This window comes from Notamacropus eugenii, chromosome 5, assembly GCF_028372415.1.
Source record: "Notamacropus eugenii isolate mMacEug1 chromosome 5, mMacEug1.pri_v2, whole genome shotgun sequence".
In the NCBI taxonomy this organism is placed as follows: Eukaryota; Metazoa; Chordata; class Mammalia; order Diprotodontia; family Macropodidae; genus Notamacropus; species Notamacropus eugenii.
In genome coordinates this window covers 246,104,586-246,126,866 of record NC_092876.1, presented here as the reverse complement: position 1 = coordinate 246,126,866, position 22,281 = coordinate 246,104,586, and the positions used below count along the sequence as shown (strand labels likewise).

Here is a 22,281-nt window from a genome sequence, read left to right as displayed (position 1 = left end):
ATACACCTAGTGAGTGTCTGAGGCTGGATTTGACCTCATTCAGATGAGTCTTCCTAATTCCAAGCCCAGTGCCCTATCCACTGTGCCACCTAGCTGCCCTGTCAGGAAACCAGTTAGTTCGGTATAAACAAGACTTGCTTTCAGAAAGCTTATTGTCTTTCCGTTAGGCTCTAAACTCCTTGAGTCCAGGAATGATTTTGCTTTTTGTCCTTGTATCTCCAGCACTCAGCACAGGGACTTGCATATAGTAAGTGCTTAATAAATGTTTATTGAATTGAATTAAATTGATTTGAAGTCAGAGCATCTGTGTTTAATTCAGCTCTACCACTTGCTATCTGTGTAAACTTTGGCAAGTCAATTTTACTTCTCTGGGCCTCAGTTTTTATATCTGTAAAATGAAGGGATTAAAATCAATGACTTCTAAGGTTCTTTACAGCTCTAAATCGATTTTCCTATTATCCTATATTAAAGAGTTAAGGACAGAAGATTGAAAAACCATCATTCAGCCTAGATTCATATTCAGCAATCTTTCTGGGAAGCTACTGGGCTAGGCTTCCATTTATCTCATCTCAGTGAAACCTGTGTGATAACAATGGGTGATAAAAATGTTTCTTCCTCAACTCCCACTCCCAGCTGCTACTAGCTATGACTGAAAGATTTAAAAAAAAAAAAAAGACACTCAAATAACACTTTCTCCTCCACCCTCCACTGATAGGAAATTGATCAAGAACTAAATTGATCTCCAATATAGCACTTTCTAATAAGGTGCAATACATACATATGAGCACAAGTGTATTTCCACTTTCATTTCTGAACTCTGATTTAAGATATTTGGAGCAAGCTTAGCTGGTGCTATGTTAAAGTATGACACGCAAATAATATTTGGCATCTCCTCAACATTCCATGAGCATACTTGGAATAAGTGGTGCAAAAGGAAGCTAAAAGTGGTGCAGGAAATTACAGAAGGGTTTGACTGTCATCCAAAAGATTCTGACAGCAGCATATTCAGAGGAAAAGCTTAGTTTTTTCCCCTTTAAGTATCTTCCTCTAATTTTTTTAAATCTAAGAATGATAGAAATTTTAAATAGTAAGCAAAACATATAAGAAGTGACAAAGTGGCTATGATTGGTAGCTAAAAATGTTCATCTTCTTAAGTATTTCCTCAGTTTCATAAAATTGATGACCCAACCAGTCCATGAAGGATGATGTGCACTATGTGCAGGTTCTGGGGTTATAAAAACAAAATGAAAAGCAGTTCCAGTCCTAATCAGGAAACCAAGAACATATCCTGGAACTATTTGCATATAATGTATATAATCTAAGTCAAAACAGTCATTTACCCATTCTTTGTGTGACAAACAGAAAAGTAATGATTACTAGCACTTATACAGAGCTTTAAGATTTGCAAAATGATTTACAGATATTATCCCATTTGATCCTCATAACAACCCTGGGAAGTAGATCCTATTATTATCCTCATTTTCTAGATGAGGAAATTGAGGCAGACAAAGGTTAAGCCCAGTGTCACAAGGCTAAGTGTCTGAGATCAGATCCTTCAGTGCTAACACTAATCCATGCCTCCCACTCACCTCAAGTCCCTCTTTGCTTCAAGAGCCTGGTATGTATTTGGGTTCTTATGAATCAATGGGAAAGTTCAAGAACACTTTCTCTTCCTTATTTCAAATATGATTCATTGTCCTACGTGTTGTCACTAAGGAATACAAGCCTTGCTTCTAGGAAAGAAATTAATGGGACACCTTCTAGCCTAGTCTATAGTCACTGATAATAGAGAACTATTATTATTTGGTAACTTCACTTTTTAAAAAAATTATTTCTTTTTAGTTTTCAACATTTATTTCCATAAGATTTTGAGTTCTCAATTTTCTTCCCCTCCCTGCCCTCCCCCACCCCAAAATGGTGTGCAATCTGATATAGGCTTTACATATATATTCATATTAAACATATTTTCATATACAATAAGTCATGTTGTAAAGAATGAGATGGGAGGAACCACAAGAAAGAAGAAACAAACAAAAAAGAGAGCAAATGGTATGCTTTGATTACATCAGACTCCATAGTTCTTTAGATCTTTCCACTGCTGAGAAGAGGTAAGTCTATCAAAGTTAGTCACTGCACAATGTGGCTGTTACTGTGTATAGTGTTCTCCTGGTTCTGTTCACTCAGCATCAGCTTATGTAAGTCGTTTAAGGTTTTTCTGAAGTCTGCCTATTCAGTAACTTCTTAAGGATACCTAATGAAGTTAAATAATTTGAATGTCCCCTCTCTGACTTTCCCCAGAAAAATTAGTGTCAAGGAGGTATATATCAAAAGCCTGCCTGTTAAGTTCTACAACAGGGTTTCCTTTTTATATGTCATAGACTCTTTCAGAGTCTAATGAAGCTTATGGACCTCTTCTCAGAATAATGTAAGAAAATGCTTCATTCCATTTAGAGATTAATGAAAAATAAAAGATAATGCTGTATTTCTCTGCTACCCCCCCAACCAGGTTCAGAGACCTCCTGAAATCTGCTCACAAACCTATGGGGCATTAGGGGACACCTAATCCTTTTTCTAGAACATAATTTTATCCTGCATAATTATTCATCACCCTCAGGGATATATTGGTTGTTAACTTTCAGGGGATTTTAAACTACTTGATGCTCTCTTCGGTTCAAATAATGGAGCATTTTCTAGAACATCCTTACTTTGTCCCTTACCAAGTAACTGCTGAATTTTTTCATAATGGCCTTCCCAATTGGAGACCTTGCTCTCTTCAACACGAGATTACTCCCAAGTAATTCTCATTCAGAATTAAAAATGCTGCAATGTATTTAGAAGTATAAAAAGTACCTTTAAGCCCTTCATTTCTCTAATATCATTTTAATCAGAGAAGAAAAAGTCAGTACCCTAATTCAAATGAAACTTGACTTACCCCTTATAAAAAGAGATAAAAGGAAGCACTCTTTCATATTCTAGCATATAGAAATAACCATTTGTTTCTAGTCCCAAGAGCAAATAAAAAAAATTGAAGTTATACAATGATTCTTTTCCCACTTCTTATAAAAAAAAAAATCAGGAGAGGGTGCTTCACGTTGGATAGATTGCTTCAGCAGATGTTCATTATCCCAGGATTAAATATTCTCTACTTTGAAGCTCTGCAAATTTACCAACTTAATTTTTTTTGTTGTTGCTTGAAATGACCCATTTGGTATGAGTCAAATGCAAATATTAGAATCCTTTAGAAAAGAAGGTAGCAACATTTTAAATATAAATCTCCCTGTTGATGAAGGTATGATTAACTTCATGGCCTGACATACAGTAGCAAAAGAATGACAGCAGCTTATTCAGGTTTTCAAGGTATTTAATAATTTTTGTCATTCTTTGTAAGAATGAATGTTATGAGAAAAAAAAAGCATATTTATATCAGTGCACTTTTTGATAAATATCCTATCAAGGGAGAGAGCTAACATCCATGTAAGATCCTGCACTGACCAACCTTTTACCAAATATTGCTGTTTGCTGTGCTGTATGTTGCTTGCAAATTCTGCTTTATCTGTGACTGGTCCAACTCTGTAATAAAATACATAATAATGTGTATTTTTAAGACATAGCACTTCTTTATTTTAGCTGGCAAAGAAGACCATGCAACTGATGATGACTTTATGAATAATATCAATGAGGTAGAAATGGGGGAGGCATGTGAGTAGAGAGATATGACTATAAAAGGAACTCTTTAGTAGGTATGGATTTTTAAAAAGACATACACAAATGATTTCCACAAAAAGTCTTAGTCCATTGCCTTTAAGGAGACATGGGGTTCTGGAAAGCTGATGCTAGTGGAACCTAGGCTCTGTCAGGGTTTCCCAAACTAGAAAGACTTTAGGTCTAGAGTAGAGCCAAACTGTCTGTTGTCCAAGGACCAATCAAGCTTAGTACAGAGAGGCCAGTTGGCTACTTTGAGGTAATTTAGGGGGCTACAGCAATGTTTGAAATGAGGAAAAATGCAAAGTTGCCTTTATTTCTTTGTTGTTGCCCCAAAGTTCTTCAGTGGCAATGGCAAAAAATATAAGAATTATATCATCCTAGACCTAAAAATCTAACTCTCGGAATGCTAAATATGAAAGGTTGTCCAACAACCAACAAATCGACATGCTGTTAGAGACAATTATATCATTGTAGTCCCTGAAACACCTCCTCTGACAGATGGGCCCTTAGAAGTGCTATCCCTGATTCAAGGAAATATCCAGGGTAGCACCCACTCAAAACTACAGCTAAGAAGTCCCTCCCAATGTGATTACTTTTGTCATTCATCCAAAGGGCACCTCAGTTTAAACAAAAGGCATTTCATTAAATAGTATTACAAATTAAATGACAAGAGAAGGTTTCCTTCATTCACACATGACTTACCATGCCACTAAGAAGAGATATGCAGAGATAAGATACATATGCACATAGGGAACATATGTGGCCAAGTAACATGCATAAATAGGCACATATCAGGGAACATGCTAAAACGTACATTTAAGGGATATGTGACCAGCACAACTCCTACTTCTAAGACTGTAGAGCTGCCAATGTCCTCTCTGATGTCATCATACTGCTTCCTTTTTTTGTTAGTCATCACATTTCTGCTTCATACAGTAGATCATTGTATCTTTTTATCTCATGTTTTTCACATTACTCTACCAGTTTCTGTGTGTCAATCATCTTTTTAGTGATCCTTGGCCATGCCAACTCTAGGGTGCTAAAATGCAGTCACAAGAATGGTTCTTCTAAAAGCAGGCTGAAACCTCTTAAATCAAACTCAACTGAATTATTGAAATATATACAAAAATAACAACAAACATCCATTAAGCATTCCTAAACACCCACTAGTCATATCTTAGGATGTTAAAGACAAAAACAAAACAGTTCCTGCCCTCAAGGAATTTACATTCTCTGAGAGGATTACAACAAATACTCAAATAGATATGTCAGGCAATTTGAAGAGGGAGAAAGCACTAGCAATTGGGCTGATCATTTTCAAAGAGGTAGTACTTTAATTGAACTCTGAAGGAAGGCAGGAATTCTGAAAGCCAAGAATGAGGAGAGAACTACTGTCAGGCATGGGGGCAACCTATGTAAAAAACACAGTGGTGGGGAAATGGAAAATTAAGTTTGCTAACCAGGTATTGTCCAGTTTGGTTGACATGCAGAGCCCTTAAAAAGGAGTCGTGAAAAAAAAGAAGTTGGTAAGTGTAAGTTGTTGTGTTCATCCTTCATTTTCAAAAAGAACTATGACATCAGAGAAATGATGACATGACTTGCACTTGACTTTGTTTTGAGGGAGGGTGGACTGTGCAAAGTCACCAGTCTCACTTTATCCTCTTGAGTCATCTGGATCCAGTGACCACATATTCAACAGGATGACTGGAGATGGCCCAGGATTCAATGGGAGACATTGGCCTTTTAGGCTGAGGGCTTTGCAGCTACTCACTTAAAGTGAGGTAATGCCCATTCAGTGAATAGGCCTCTTTAAAAGTAGTCAGGGGATAACCCCTTTAATAGAAAAGAAAAAAAATAAATGGATAAATCATGCTGGGAAGGGCAGGAGCCTCAGGGTTTTTGTTTTGAGGAGAAACTGTTACTATTGATATTTACTTTAAGCCAGGAGGATCCAAAAACACCCATTGAGTGGAGGTTGGGCATGGACCCTTCGTTCTTCAATCCATGGGCTTCAGAGTGCATGGGGTCTAAGTTTTTAGGAGAGACAAGAAGGGAAGGGGAGGGGAGAGAAGGAATCTAGCCAATATACCCCAAGTTAACTGGGAAGCTTCTGGCCATCAAAATTTACCTTCTTTTGGAGAGAAGGAAAGGGAAAGGGCTAGGCTGAGAGAGAGGATGAGCTGAGTTACCCAGCTAGTTGGATCCCCATTTAGGCAACTTGGTCTACTCACAGGTCGTGTTCATCCTTCTTTTTCAAACCATGATAACAGAGAAATGATGATATGACTTGCACTTAGATGACTCAGCGGGGGAGAAGGTGAGGCTGGTGAAGAATAAGTTGCAACCAGATTGTAGAAGGCTTTAGATGACAGTTTGAGGGGCTTGTATTTTATTTTACAAGTAACAGGGAACTGCTGAAGGTTTCTGAGGAGGGAAATGACATGACTAGTGGTATAGGAAGATCATTTTTGTGGCTAATGGGAGATTTAATTGGGCAGAAAAAGGTTGGAAGCAGGATAATCAAGATGAAAGCTGTTACCATAGTGGAGATGATCTGGGATAAAGACAAAGATGGAAACATGGGGTACATAAAGAAAAATGAATGTGTATCTCTTTCCATGATTCTAAGCTGCTAAGTTATGTAAAATCACATAACCCATTTTAATACTAATATTCTTTCAGGATTCATATATTGGTACAAATCATTAAACATAATTTTCAAAGCTAAAAAATTGAGGGTTACCTAAAAGGCAATGGTAGGCACGACTTGGCTGTATTATATTTCTAACCATGTCTTATGGGGGAAAAACATAAAAGACATCACCTAGGAAATAAGATTAGAAAAGGAAAAGAGTCAGTTGTATAATGAGAGTAAGGGATAACAAATGAACAGTTCAAGCACTGAAATGGTACTTATGGCAAAAAAAAAAATGATGTGGACATGGAAATTGTGTCACAGAAACTAATGAGGACTCATGGTACATTGAAAAAGGATAATGGGTCTGGAGTCAGAGGATTCAAATCTTACTTCTAACACTTATTACCTGTGTGACCTTACACAAGTCACTTAACCTTTTTTGCCTCAGTTTTCTTATTTGTAAAATAATCTTTAGGGCTTCTGAGAAATCTTGCATCTTTAAATCTGCTATCCTATGAACTGAAGCTTGTGAAAAGCAGGAAGGAGAACAAATGGAGCTATTTGAGAGGAGTACAAAATGAACAAGGTGGAAAATGAGACCTGTTTCTTGGGGGTAAATAGGATAATTAGCAATAATACTAATAATAATGCCTACTACATGCTCCGTATTGTGCTAAGCATTTTTCAAATATCTCATTTAATCCTCACAACAACTTGGGGATATAGGTGTTATTATTATTTCCATTTTACAGATGAGAAAACTGAAGATAAGTAATTTGCCCAAGGTCACACAACCAAAAGTTGTCTGCGGCTGAATTTGAACTCCAGCGTTCATGACTCTAGGCCCAGTGCTACCTTTGTTATGCCACCTTCTCCATCTATTATGCTACTAAGCTGCTAACAGAAAATAGAAAAAAAGCTTTACATCATTTCTAGTTTGCTTCTATTTTCTTTGTTAAATAAATTGTCCTTTAGACTGGAATAGGGTAGAGTAAACATGGATAAGAGGAAACAAATTCATTACAGATGAATAAGTTAGTAAAAGAGTAACTCGTTGCTCTAAATATGTTCAAGTGTCCTGGAGCAGAATAATTACATCCCAGGGCACTGAAAGAATTTTGGAGAAGTGTTCACTAAATTCCTATCAGTGATCTTTAAAGAAGCATAGAGAATGAAATAGATGCTAGAAGACTAGACATTGTCCAACACTGTATTCATTTCTAAATGAAGAAGAAGGGAGATTCCTGAAACTATACTGGTGAACTTGATATTAATCCTTGGGGGAAAATATTCTAGAATATATTTTTAAATACAGGGTTTAAGAACACTTAAAAAAAGAGGTGGTGATCATTAAAAACTAGCATGGGTTCACTAAGAATAAGTCATTGTTAGACTAATCTCATTCCCATTTTTTGACAGCTTTACAAAACAGTGAGGGGAATGTAGATATAGTATAGTTATGTTTCATCAAGGCATTTTGAGATGCAGTCTGATTATATAGTTGGTGGATTGATAACTTACATCTTTATCTAACAACTACTGTGTAACTGAATAATCTTTCACTTGGCAGTATCCACTTAGAGGACAGTCTCTGTTGTCATACTGAAAGTCCCAATTCTAGCCTATATTTTAACTGACTTTTTTTGAATCAATGTTTTGGATAAAGATGCAAATAGTATGTTTGCCAAATTGGCAGTAACTTGAAACTGGGAAGGATTATTAATGAATCAGAAACTAAAAAAAGATCCTCCAGGGTAATGATGGGCAGAAACTAGGAAGAAACAGCTTAATTGAAATAAATGTAAAACCATTACACAGCTTTAGAGCAAAAAACACACAGTAGCAGTGCAGGATCAGGGAGAAGTGCCCAGACAGCAAGTCATGTACAAAAGCCTTTGAGGTTTTAGCTGATTATATGTTCACTATGAGTCAGCAGTGTGATGTGTCTTTCAAGAAGAACTAATGTGATTTTAGGCAGCATTGATGCAACCATGCAGTGTTGAGAACAAGTCAGATAATAGTTCCATTGTATTGTGTGCTGGTCAGATGATGGCTGGAATAGCGTGTACCGTTGTAGGCACTATATTTTAAAAGGAACATTGTCAAGATGGAATATATTCAGAGAAAGCAGAAGTGATCAACTACTACTTTTCTTCTATTTTCTCCTTCATGGAGAATAATAGTAATGATATTAATAACAGTTGATATTTGTATAGCATTTATTATATACGAGGCACTGTACTTAGTACTATACAACAATCTCCTTTGATCCTTACAACAAACCTGGGAGGTAGGCACTATTATTATCCCCGTTTTACAAATGTAGCAAACAGAGGCTAAACAATTTCCCTAGAATCACAGCTAGTAAGTGTCTGGACTGGATTTAAACTCAGGCCTGGTGCTCTATTGATGGTGCCAGGTATTTGTCCTTCATTTAAAAAGTGGCCAACGACATCACGGATTGATGACTTGATCATGAATTGGATTTAAGTGGGGTAGAGTTGTGCAAAGTTGATAGCCTCACTCTCTCTTCCATAGTCATCAACGTTCAGTGACAAGACAAAAGTCAAGATGGTGATGGCCTGAGATACAACGGATGACCTTGGCATCTTTGATGTCTGACCAACTTCTAAACTATCCACAGTACCTGCTGCAGCACTTTCATGGACATTAGAACAAATTGCTCTCATCCTCTCATTCTGCCAGGGGAAGTCTTCACCTGCCTGGGGTAGCTATCCCCCTAACTCCATGACAAGTTTGAGGCCTGTTGGTTACCCTCAACCTGGTTTAGCCCATCGGCTAAGATGGTTTTACTGGGGTGTGGCTACTGTGCATTCCATAGCTTCTTGGAGCCAGAGGTGAGACTTAGATGAAAGTAGACATCAAAAGTGAATGAGCAGTCTTGAAAAGGGCTTGGCAAGTCCTTATACCAGAGATGCCAGTCCTCCCTGAACATCTCATACACCCCTGGTGCACCATGGTACCAAGTAGCTAACCTTTAAACTGGAAAATCAGGGGGCTACATAGTCATAATTTATCTCGACATCAGCAAGACATAGGGCAAAGTCTCTTATGACATCTTTATGAACAATATGAAGAAATGCAGACACAGATATAACATCGATTCACAGATGATTAAACAATCTCATCTGAGTGTTGATTTGTGAATTGTATCAGCCAGAAAGGATATCTATACTTGCATACTGCTGGATTCTCTACGAGATCCAATCCAATACAAAATTTTTATTTTGATATAGATGGAGATGAAGTAGTTCTTGTCATTTTTTGGATGAGATAAACCTGGAAGGAAAGAGGTAATGCTTTTTTGAAATGTAGGAGGGAGGAGGGAAACAGTACAGGTCAATGATTTCATGGTGTAGGGAACTCTTGGTGTGGAAAGTTTTTGTACTAATGTAGATTGGCAACTTTTCACAACTTAGAGACTTAGAGAAAGAGCTAGAAAATAGAGAGGTTAGAATATATACATATACAAGTGACTTGCATATACACGTGTGTGTGTATGTATACACTTTTATGCACATGGATATATGTGTGTGTATAGGGAGTATATGCATACAAATGACTTGTATATATTCACTTATGAATATATCACCCTAATAAAATGTAAGCTCTTTGAGGAGATGAATATTTCATTTTTGTCTTTATATTTCCAAATACTGACTTAGTTTATGGTATATATTAGGTGCTTAATAAATGCTTGTTGCCTGCCTGACTACTAATAGTATTCATTTATTTATTCTTTGCCTTAGAAAATTACATTTTTCAGTAGACTGGGTAGGGGAAGCTGGGTGGTACGCTGGGATAGGTACTAGGCCTGGAGTTAGGGAGACCTGAGTTGAAATGCAGCCTCAAGCACTAACTAGTTGTGTAACTCTGGGCAAGTCACTTAACCCCTTCCTCCTCTCAGCTTTCCATCTGTAAAATAGAGGTAATAATAGTACTTACCTCCCAGGGTTGTTATGAGGCTCAAATGAGGTATTGTAAAGCACTCAGTACAGTGCCTGCCCGGCATGTAATGAACACTATATAAATGCTACCTATAGTTATCTTGTTCAGTTTGGGAAACCATATTTTAAGAGACCTACTGAAAATTAAAGAGTATCCAAAGGAGAGGAATTGGGATAACAAGGAGTGTGGAAACCATGTCATGTAAAGAGCAATTACAGAAATGGGAATGTGTAACCTGGAAAAGACTTCCAGGGACAAGAGAAAGATATCTATACATTTGAAGAGTTATCACATAGATAGGGAGGATTTGATTCCAGATGATAGGAATAGGAAGTTAAAGGGAAATAAATGTCCACTATTAGGAAGAGAGAATGCTAAAAGCTGAGGGTGTCTCAAAATGGAATGGGTTTACAAAGTTCCCTGTCAATGGCAGTTCTTAAGCAGATGCTGGAAAATCATATATTACAAGGATCTGGGCATGTTTGATGTAGATGAGAACAGATTTGGTGACACACAGTAGGGATTTTCAACTATCTTAATGACTTTTTTAGAAGAGGGATTATACTTATTGCATGTGGCTCCAGAGGACAGAACAAGACAGACAAGAAGCTAAAGTTCCAGGACCTAAGACTTCAGTTCAATAAAAAGAAGTACTTTATAGCAATTAGAACTCTTATTCAATAGAATTGGCTGCCTTATTTGGTAGTGAGTTCTCCATTACTGGAAGAGGAGAGGCTGTTCAGATAAAGGCTAAACAGTCATGGACTAGAAGACATCCAAGTATGTTTGTTTCCTTGACATTCCCATCATGCTCTCTGCACTGACCAAGGCTACTAGTAAAGTTCAAATTGAATGATCTTGAATTGTATGGTGCTGTGTTTCATTAACACCACTGCTGAGTTGTTTCTTTTTTGAACACTCTTTTGAAGTACTTTCTACATAGGATCAAATAAATCTCAGTTAACATACATTTATTGCCAAAAGCCTGAAAATATTTTAGAAGGGAAAATGATCTTTTCAGTAAAGATTTTCATGATATGATATAAAATGTCTATTTATATCTGACTTTATTTATGTTATAATCGTCTCAACCTTATCTAGTAAATTACAAGTAATAAAGTGAATTAAAAACTGATAGTTACTGTCAGAAATCACCTTTCAAAATAACTTTTGAAAATAATGTAAGTCAGTTCCAAAAGACTCATGATTGGAAATGCTATCTATATCCAGAGAAAGAACTATGGATTATGAATGCAGATTAGAGTGTACTATTTTCGCTTTTTTTTGGTTTTTGTTTCTTGGGGTTTTTCTTTTTCTTTCTGATTCTTCTTTCACAACATGACTAATATGGAAATATGTTTAATATGATTGCACATGTATAACCTATATCAGAATACTTGCCGTCTTGGGGAGGTAGGAGGGAAAGGAGGGAGGGAGAAAAAAATTTGGAACCCAAAATCTTATAAATGTTAATGTTGAAAACTATCTTTACATGTAATTGGAAAAAAAAATAAAGTATTATTAGGTGGAAAAAATAATGTAAGTCAGATTGAAGCATATTTTTTTACTTTATTTTTCTTGGTTTTTTGGTGGTGGTCTGTTTGCTTTCACAACACGACTAATATGGAAACATGTTTTGCATCACTTAACATACAACCTATATCAATTGCTTGCCTTCTCAAAGAGAGATTGAGGAAGAAGGGAGTGAGAGGATGTGGAACTCAAAATTTTAAAAGAACAAATATTAAAAATTGTAATTAAGGGAAAAAAGATTAAATTAAAAAATAATGCAAGTAAGTCTTCACCCTTTAAGTATAGAACTCATGGAGAAACACTGTCAGCAGGGTTACTTTTATGGGGCCATCATGCCCTGGGATTAGTCAAATTTTCTTTCTAAGTAAAGATTAGGCCTTCTGACAAAGTGAGGAAAGGAACAGTATAAGTCTAATGATAATATCTTAACTAGAAACAAATATGTGCTACCAACAAAAATAGACTGGATAACAATAAAACTTCATATTTATAAAAGTAAATTGTGCATATGGTCAGATAAGCTAGTTCAAATTACTGCTTTCTGAGTCTTAGAAACAGAGTGCTTTGAGACCAAGTGGGATATGTGATAGCATTGCGATTGTTAGCAGACTAGTTAAACCTTGCTATTTCTAGTGAATTCAAGCAAGTAAAAATCTCTAGCTTGGCAGCTAAAAGTAAACACTGGGTAGAGCGCATTTACCCATAACAGTATCCTTTCACATGCAGTGATCACTTCATCAAATTTATTTCATGAAACTGTGTCCACAAAGTTTTAGAGGTCATTTTTATGAAATTTAAATCATATGTTCACATAAAGACTTGCTGCAATAACCTCTTTCCACAAGAAATCATAGTGTCCAGGACATAGGTATACTTAGGTAGCTTGAAGTTCTAAATCAAGAAAAGCTTATTTGTAAATATTTGGATAATTTTACATACATTTAGACAGAGTTACTCTCAAAAGATATATTCTAGGGAAAAAGAGAAGTGTCAAGGAAAAGAAAGGTCATTGTGACCTTGAAGAGGTAGATCAAAAATGTTCATTCTTACCATGGTCTTGAGTGAAATTTTTTGACATTCACTTTCAATGTCCAGTATTCATTAACTTTATGCTGGTCTAGGTATGCATCCATTGGATATACAGAACACAACTTAAGTCTATGCACAGATCAATAAAATTTCTAAATCTTAATAGTTTCAGGCTTGAAATAATACCACTAGACACTTGTTGACTCAAGCATCATTTACTTTGTGAGAATTGCTAACCACTAAATTTATCATACTAGAAAAGACAGATCAATAAGATAGAAAATATATTGGAGGAGGGAGAAAAGGAAGGAAGGAAGGAAGGAAATCCTGATTCCATTAGTTTGTTTTGCTTGGATGATTAAAATGTTGATGATCATTCAGCAGAATGGGGAGAAAGTCCAAATGTAAACTTGGAAAGAAGAAAGGAAAAGGATCAAGGTGTGGTGGGAGGGGAGGGGGTTGGGAGAAAAACGAGAAAGAACAGAGGGGAGAAAGAGGGAAGGAAGGGATGTAAGAATGGGAGAAAGGAAGGAAAGAGTAAAGGAAGGACAGAAGGAGAGAGGCAAAGAGGGAATGGAAAGAAAGAGAAGATGAGGGAGGAAAGAAGGGAAGAAGAGACTTAATTGTTGTTGAAATTTTGATTGAAAACATTTTTAAGCACTTTTTCTGTGCTGCCACCCCAGAAGAGCAATTTATGTTATGGAGCTCTGACACTGAGAACAGATGGCTAGTCTAATAATGCCTCAATTTTACTTTTTCAAGGAAGAACTAAGCTCATGACAAACTGCATTCTTAATTTAGCCAGTTGAATCCAAGACCAAAAAAAAAAAAAAATGGAAAAGGCAAATGGCAAATGAAAGAGATGAAAAAGGAAATTAAAAAAAAAATACATTGACAGATAGAAATAAAAGGTGAGAATACACACAGTCCTGTCAAAATTCTCCCTTCTTAATTAAGAAACATATAAATGTTGCAACTTCTCTAAGCACCACAAACTCACTATTCATGTAAATACTAAAATACTTATTCAGCAATGATTGCAATATCTTAGCCCTGACAAGCATTCAGAATTGCCTGGTATATGTGTTATTGCCACCCAGAAACCAACAAGGAACACACTCTTAGAACACCTCCAGACTATGCCAGCACAAATAGACTTTTGTCAGAACATCTATCTATTCTTCCCAGAATCTTCCCATGGCAGAAAATCAAGGGATTACAAATTTACACAAAAGTTTTCCTTTGCCATCAAAAAAAAAATAATTACTTCAAACACCAAAAACCTTCTCATTTTCAGTACAAAGATTCTTTCAAAACCAAAGCACTCAGGTGATACAGGAAAAGTTATATGGACGGAACAAAGTCATGGCTTTCAAAATCCAATTCTTACCTTATAAGCTATGGTAGAAAGCTCTTTAGAGCTGTATTTCTCACGGAACAACTGATTCACAGCAGCATATACTCTTAAACCCTGAAAGAAAAATCAGGAAGCTTGATCCGTAAGCATATTGGGCTGTATATTGTCAGAAATCTCTGTTTCTTGGCAACTAGGAAACAATCCTTTTCAATTAACTCACAGCAATTAGCCCACATTTGTTGTTAGAAGCAGACGAAAGAAGAGAGTGTTCCAAGAACATAGAAGTACCGATAACAGTGCTCAAAACACATCAGATTGTTCATTTTGAAAAGCAACTTTAATTAATAACTTGCACATTCCATTAGCTTATCCCTTCCTTGGGTCCTTCTATTTACATACCTCCCTCACTTCCTTAATACATATTATTCATTTTAAACTGCAGTCTTGTACTGTTCCATCTGTCACAGTGACAAGGTGAGAGATAGTTCTGGAGATAGGGACACAGTGGTAAGATAATCCTGGCCCTGTTCCACTCCTAGTAATGAATTCTCCCTTCCTAAATTTTACCTGTCGCTTTAATTAGTCACCGGGGTGAACTAGGCAATTCTAACACAATAATGTAGCATTATATTCCTTTCCTCAAAAGTTAGTTTCACCTTCCTTAGTGGCAGCATTAGATGTATATAGTTAAATTAAGGGATCCTAAGATTAGATTACTTAGTTAGGCCTTCAAAATATTTGAGGATTTTCTCAAAGGTCAATGCCAGACAAATCTTAAACAGTCGATCAATTATTGTTACTAGCAAACAAAGCACCACTAACACGGTAAATGGTGTTCATTTATGTAAAATGTTAAATCATAGGACCAAGTTTGAAAGAGAATTTGGTGGATTCTGTAGTCCAACTCCTTCATCTTACAAATTAGAAGACTATAGAGGTTGTGAATTGTCCCAAGAAACACTGGTAATAAGTGACATAATCAGGATTCCAATTTCTGACTACAAATATAATGCTCTTTCAGTAGAACACAGACTCATGAATTCTACAGTATAGTTATACCTAAAATTTGGGGCAGCTAAGTGGTGTGGTACCAGACCATCTAATGTCAAGAAGACTCATCTTCCTAAATTCAAATCTGGCTTCAGACACGAGTTATGTGGTTCTAGGCAAGTCACTTAATCTTGTTTGCCTCAGTTTCCTCATCTGTAAAATGGGCTAGAGAAGGAAATGGCAAATCACTCAAGTATCTTTTGCCAAGAATACCCCAAATGGGGTCACAAAGAATCTGACACAACTGAAAAAAACTAACAACAAGAAACTAAAAATTTTTTAAAAAACAATTGATGATTCAATTTAAAAAAATAAGACGTTTCTTAAGTTCCTGCTATGTGCCACATATTGAACTAAATTCTGGATCATTCCCATGGTCAAACCTTGGGCAGACTTCTAAAGTAGGTAAAGTTTGTCCTCAGGCCTCTTACCTCTTGGCTCCCTGTTCTGAAAACCAATACTCTTACTTTGTGTTTGGTGCTTAGCACTCTCAAACACTTCCTGGCTGACCAAAGTCCCTAATTTGATATCTCACTCAATTCTGCCTACCTCTTTTCTTTCATTCTTCCTATCTAGCAAATTGTACTTCTCTTATTTTGTCCTTCAGCTTACTGATGTATTTTAATATAATAAAGGATTTCCTTCTCATGATAATAGCAGCTTTCTAGAGACATGATCTTAACCCAAAGAAGTTAACAAAGTTTGAAATTTCAGGAAATGGGGTAGGTTGTGGAGGGAGATTTGAGAAGGAAGGTCTTTTGTGATTCTATAAAGCCTTTCAGCACAGATCTAAGGTACCATGACTAAAGACTGTTAAATAATGCAAGAGTTTTGGTCTTTAAAGCTTGATCCTTTGTTCAGAATAGGTCTCTTTTTTAAGGGTTTTTACATTCCTTTTTGTAAACAAACAGGAAATAAGCTGTTAATTTAATTTTTAAAAATATTATTTATTTAGCTGGTATAATCCTGGTCTCTCCCAGATCAGACAAAGTTCAGGAAAAGTAGTTAGTTAATGACTAGAATCCTGTTGTTGAATAGCAAGATTCATAGGCAAAGGCATTTCCAGAAACAATTTTTAAAGTCAGTTGGTTTGCCTTGATCAGTTTCAGTCCACAAAATTCTGCTCAACCCCCTTGTGATTTGAAGGTGACTGAAAATTCTCAAAGGCTATGACAGTAAAGTACAAGCTCTGGTATATTCTACAATGATAGAAAGACAGTAGAACACATGCTTTCAGAGAATCAGCATAAGTACTTGGAGGCTCGTCACCAGCAATCTGACCATTTGGTGATATATTTAGTTATCTGACCAAGTCAAGCCACCCAAAATGAAAATACAAAATGGCCATCAGATCTCTGAGTCCTCCTTTTGCTTCTGCAATGATTAAAAAACAAAAAAACAGAAAGAGCAAAGAATCATGTTCTTTTAGACTATCTATATACATTAACTTAACTGTTGGCATAAATGTAATATCCTTATCCAGTGACTGAGTGAACATATCACCAAAAGAACTGAATCATATCAATTCTAATGCCCTTGCCATAAGTGAAGCCAGGAAACAAAATACAGTGGCAGCTAAATGAAAAGCTCAATCAGTTTCTCTTTGGAGAGAAAAATCTAGAAACTGGTTAAGCTGATTTTTTTTCCTTGCAGTCAAAAGGAACAGGAATAATTCTTTTTATGGGACATCTGCTCATCTTATGTTGTAGCATTCATGATAAGCACTTGCAAATGTCATGTTTCATGAACCACAAAGAGGTTACAGTTTATATATAACCATTTTTTTTTTTTTGCAGAGAATGAGTAGGTAGAGCTGTTTTGTTTCGTGTTAAATCAACTCACATAAGCATTCAGTGATTTCAATGCAAACATGGACATGGCAAAGGATGGCAAAAAAATATACATACATGCATACACATATAAAAACATAACTCAAGTAAGAAATGAGAGAGTTCAAAAGTTTGTAGATTGTTCAGAAGCCTCATGTCTATATATATCATGAATGTTTTCTTTAATAAGAGAGCAGAGAGGTACTGATCATGGTGAGTACCAGAAATCATCACAAAAATGAAACTATATTCTACCAGACAAGAAGTGACTGGTAATCAATTTGGGTTTCACGTTTGTAAAATCACTAGTTCTAAACTCATTTTCTAGATATTTAAGCTGAGGTCAAACAGGTGAAGTAACTTTACTGATACCACTTTAACGTAAAGCTAAAGTTCTGTAGAAACTTTCCATACTGATTCATTATATACAGTGTAATTTAATCCAATAATCATAAACTTTGCTTCTTATATACTTTAGAAATAATTATATTGACCACAGAACCTTTGCTTCAGTAATTGGCATGTTACTTTTCTATGGATGCACTGTTTACCAGCAACTGGAAATACTGATGTTTGTTTAACTAGAAATAAATTTATATATACACAAGGGCACCTTTGGCCCTTCCTTAGTAAGGTAAGTGTTAAAGATTACATATGCTCCAGGAACCTTTTTAGCTTTCCTGACTAGGCATTTCTCTCCAGTACTGGGAATACGCCTAGTACTTGACCCCAGGATAGAGAAAATACTCTGTGTTGGAAAGAACCCAGGCTGGAGTAAGTTTAAACCAATTCTCCTTTGCATGTTATCCTTTGCTTTGAGAATCATTTAAGTTACAACTCTGGCTCATCTTCTCCATCACACTCACTTGTATAGGTCTATCGGTTTTGACTATTTCCTTTATTGTCTTATTTGTTCTTAGGGATTTTTATTTACAATGCCCAATGAGAGATCATGCACTAGGAAGAGCAGGCTTAGGGCTTATTCCTCTCTGGTACTTTGTGGTCTCTTAGAAACAGGCCTCAGTCCTTAGCCACTGTGTAATTTCTCCCCATTCTTGGGGGAGGAAATGAATTCTCTTCAACCTTGAGAATTTAAGAGGTCTTGAGAGCACCATAGCATTCCAGATTTCCAGAATTCAGGGTTTTTTCAGCCAGCCTAGCATCAATGTCCTGGGGAGCAAAGAGTGATATTTGGCCTTTCAGGATCCATCTCTCCCCTCCCCCCACCTCAGTACAGCATGTATTCTGATTACCCTTTCCTCCAATCTATAAAAACAATATAAAGACAATTTTCAACATTCATTTTTAAAGCTTTGAGTTCCACATTCTCTCCCTTACTCCCTCCCAATCCACCCTTATTGAGAATGTAAACAATTCAATATAGGTTATCTACATGTATGCATGCAAAACACTTCCATAATGGTTATGTTGTGAAAAACCAACTATATTTCCTTCTATCCTGTTTCACCCTCCATTTATTCTATTCCCTCCATTGACCTGTCCACTTACCAAAGTGTTTGCTTCCAATTACCCCTTCCCCTAATCTGCCATCCCTTCTATTATTCCCCCTGTCTTATCCCCTTGCCCCTTGCTTTCCTGTAGGGTAAGATAAACTTCTATACCCAATTGAGTGTGCATGTTATTCCCTCTTGAAGCCATATCTGATGAAAGGAAGGTTTATTGATTCCCTCTCATTTTCCCCTTCTTCCCCTCCATTGTAAAAGCTTTTTCTTGCCTCTGTTATGTGAGATGATTTATTACATTCTACCTCTCCCCTTTTCTTTCTCCTAGTACATTCCTCCCAACCTTAATTTTCTTTTTTAGATATCATCCCTTCATATTCAGCTCACCCTGTGCCTTCTCTTTCTCTACATATGTATACATATATACACATATATGTATATGTGTATGTATGCGTATGTGTGTGTATTCCCTCCAACTATCCTAAAACTGAGAAAAGTCTCATGAGTTACAAATATCATCTTTCCATGTAGGAATATAAACAGTTCAACTTTAACCAGTCCCTTATGGTTTCTCTTTCCTGTTTACCTTTTTTATGCTTCTCTTGAGTCTTGTATTTGATCTTTCTTTCTTTCTTTCTTTCTTTCTTTCTTTCTTTCTTTCTTTCTTTCCTTCCTTCCTTCCTTCCTTCCTTCCTTCCTTCCTTCCTTCCTTCCTTCCTTCCTTCCTTCCTTCCTTCCTCCTTCCTTCCTTCCTTCCTTCCTTCCTTCCTTCCTTCCTTCCTTCCTTCCTTCCTTCCTTCCTTTCTTTCCTTCCTTCCTCCCTTCCTTCCTTCCTTTCTTTTTCTTTCATCTTTCCCAAAACCTTAAACCCAGTGCACTCTGAAGCCCATAGAGTGGACAATAGGTTCCTGCCCAAGTTCCACCTAAAGCCTGTTGTCTGAACCCTCCAGGCGTAGAGTGTTTATCAATAGTAACTGTTTCTTGTTCCCTCCTAGTTTGATTTAGTTATTTTTTTATCTTTTGGTCATTAAAGGGAACATTCTCTAACTACTTCTTAAAGAGGTCTATTCACTGAATGGGCATTACCTCCCTCTAAGTAAGGACTTGAAAAAGACTTAGCCTAAAAAAGGCCAAGGTCTCTCATTGCATCCTGAATCACTGCCAGTCATCCTGATGAATATCTGGTCACTGGATCCAGATGGCTCAGGTGGAAAAACTGAGACTGGTGACCTTGCACAGCCTTCCCTCACTCAGAACAAAGTCAAGTACAAGTCATGTCATCATTTCTCTGATGTCATGGTCTTCTTCAAAAATGAAGGATGAACACAACTTTGACAAAGTTTGTCAGATTTTCTATTCAGCTCTGGTCTTTTCAACAAGAATGCTTGGAATTCCTCTATTTCATTGAAGTTCCATTTTTTTTTCCCCTGAAGTATTATACTCAGTTTTGCTGGTAGGTGATTCTTGGTTTTAATCCTATCTCCTTTGACCTCTGAAATACCATATTCCAAGCCCTCTGATCCCTTAGTGTAGAAGCTGCTAAATCTTGTGCTATCCTGATTGTATTTCCACAACACTTGAATTATTTCTTTCTGACTGCTTGTAATATTTTCTCCTTGACCTGGGAACTCTGGAATTTGGCTCCAATACTCCTAGGAGTTTTCCTTTTGGGATCTCTTTCAATAAGCAATCAGTAGATTCTTTCTAATTCTATTTTACCCTCTGGTTCTAGAATATCAGGGTAGTTTTCTTTGATAATTTCTTGAAAGATAATGTCTAGGCTCTTTTTGTGATCAGGGTTTTCAGATAGACCAATAATTTTAAAATTACTTCTCCTGGATCCATTTTCCTTGTCAGTTCTTTTTCCAATGAGATACATCACATTCTCTTCTATTTTTTCATTTTTTTGGTTTTGTTTTTAATTTCTTGATTTCTCATAAAGTCATTAGCTTCCATTTGCTCCATTCTAATTTTGAAGGAATTACTTTCTTCAGTGAGCTTTTGACTTCTTTTCCCATTTGGCCCAAGGCATTCTTTTCCTCATTGACTTTTTGGACCTCTTTTACATTTGAGTTAGTTGAATTTTAAAGTTGTTATTTTCCTCAGCATTTTTGGGTCTCTTTTAGCAAGCAATTGACTCAGTTTTCATGGTTTTTCTTACATCACTCTCATTTCTCTTTCCAACTTTTCCTCTACTTCTCTTACTTGATTTTCAAAATCCTTTTTGAGCTCTTCCATGACCTGAGACCAATTCATATTTTTGTTGGAGGCTTTGGCTGCAGGGGCTTTGGCTTTCTTGTCTTCTTCTGATTGTATGTTTTGATCTTCCTTGTCACCAATGATGTAAGAAAATACTGCCAGGCCTAGAGGCCTGAGGGCTACCCGAGTCTTCCCTTACCTCTATCCCGAGGTCTTCGGTTGGCCAAACCGGATGCTTGTATGAGAGAAAGGACGTTCCAGAGTCGAACAAGGGTTGAGCTTTATTTCAGGGTCTTGGTTACAAGTGCAGGGGATTCTTCCTTAGGAGAGAGAGAGAGAGGGATCTCCCAAGGAGGCAAAGATCTTACAATAAGAGATTGGAAGTAGAAGTATAAGTGAGGAGAGAGGGGGAGGGGAGAGAAGAGAGAGGAAAAGCGGAGCCTTGTTGTCCTCACCACTCCGCGCCCCTCCGCCCAAGAGAGCTTTCAGGCTTTCCTGATCCTACTTAAGTTCTCCAGTCGCATAGTTTGCATGTCAGTACCGAGCCTGTTAGGTAACAACAGGTGTGCTCCAATCCGGGACAATCTCGAGGGCAGGGAGAGCTCTCTCCCATCACGTTTCTCACGGGAAGAGGCGGAAATACACGAGATAGCTCGGTTCACCTCGATTCCCAGCCGTTTCCTGGAGGGTCTCGTGAGAACTCTAAGATTTAGAAGTTCCCACCTTTACCCGCCTGAGACTGTCCACCTGGAATTGAGCTTCCAACCCTAGCAAAATACCACTTCAACAAGAAAGTAAGAATCTGTAGTCTATTTCTTTTCCCCATTTGCTCATTTTCTCAGCCAATTACTTGACTTTTGATCTCTTTGTTAACTGGAGGGCTCCAGAAGCAGTCTCCACTTCAGCAGTGTCTGCTGCTACTGTGGGGCTGGGGCTAGACCACAGTTCCTCTTTCAGCCAGGTAAGAGATCCTTCTTGCTGACCTTTGATACTGACTTTGATGTGTGTGAGTTGAGAAGTCTGGAAACCACAGTAGCTGCCAGTGATTCAGTCCCCTTAGGCCTGCTCTGTCTGTGCCAGTGGGACTCATGCTGAACTGTGTTCTTCTCCCAGCCTTGTGTGATAGTCCTTTCCTGTCAATTTGATTCAATCTGCCATTTTGTGGCCTCTACTACTCTAGAATTTGTTTAGAGTAATTTTTTTACAGGTTTTTTGAGGGATTTGAGGGGAGAGCTCTAGCTCTGCTTCTACTTTGCCATCTTGTCCCTGCCCCCAGGGTATCACTTTATAAGTAAACTCATGTTCCATTGTGTCAGACCACAGGAATCCTTTGAACCCAGTGTCAAAATCATAAGACTGACAGCATTTCTTTGCTGAACCAAAACCTCCTAACCTGCTGTAATTATAACTAAAAGAATTCCAGTTTTTTTTTTGGATTTGAGTAATTTGTTCCACATGAGAAGAGATGAAAAAGGGTATATTAAAATCTAGAACTGATAAACTTCAGGC

The 22,281-nt window shown here is 37.1% G+C and overlaps 1 protein-coding gene across 1 annotated transcript in view; it reads right to left on the bottom strand.

Moving 5' to 3' along the window:
* Positions 1–14,344, bottom strand: part of ITPRID2 (ITPR interacting domain containing 2) — a 103,426-nt gene extending 89,082 nt beyond the window's left edge. The window contains exon 1 of the mRNA XM_072612556.1: positions 14,265–14,344. The gene's annotated coding sequence lies outside the window, so the exon portion shown is untranslated. The remainder of the gene's footprint in view (positions 1–14,264) is intronic.
* Between the last annotated feature and the right edge of the window lie 7,937 nt (positions 14,345–22,281).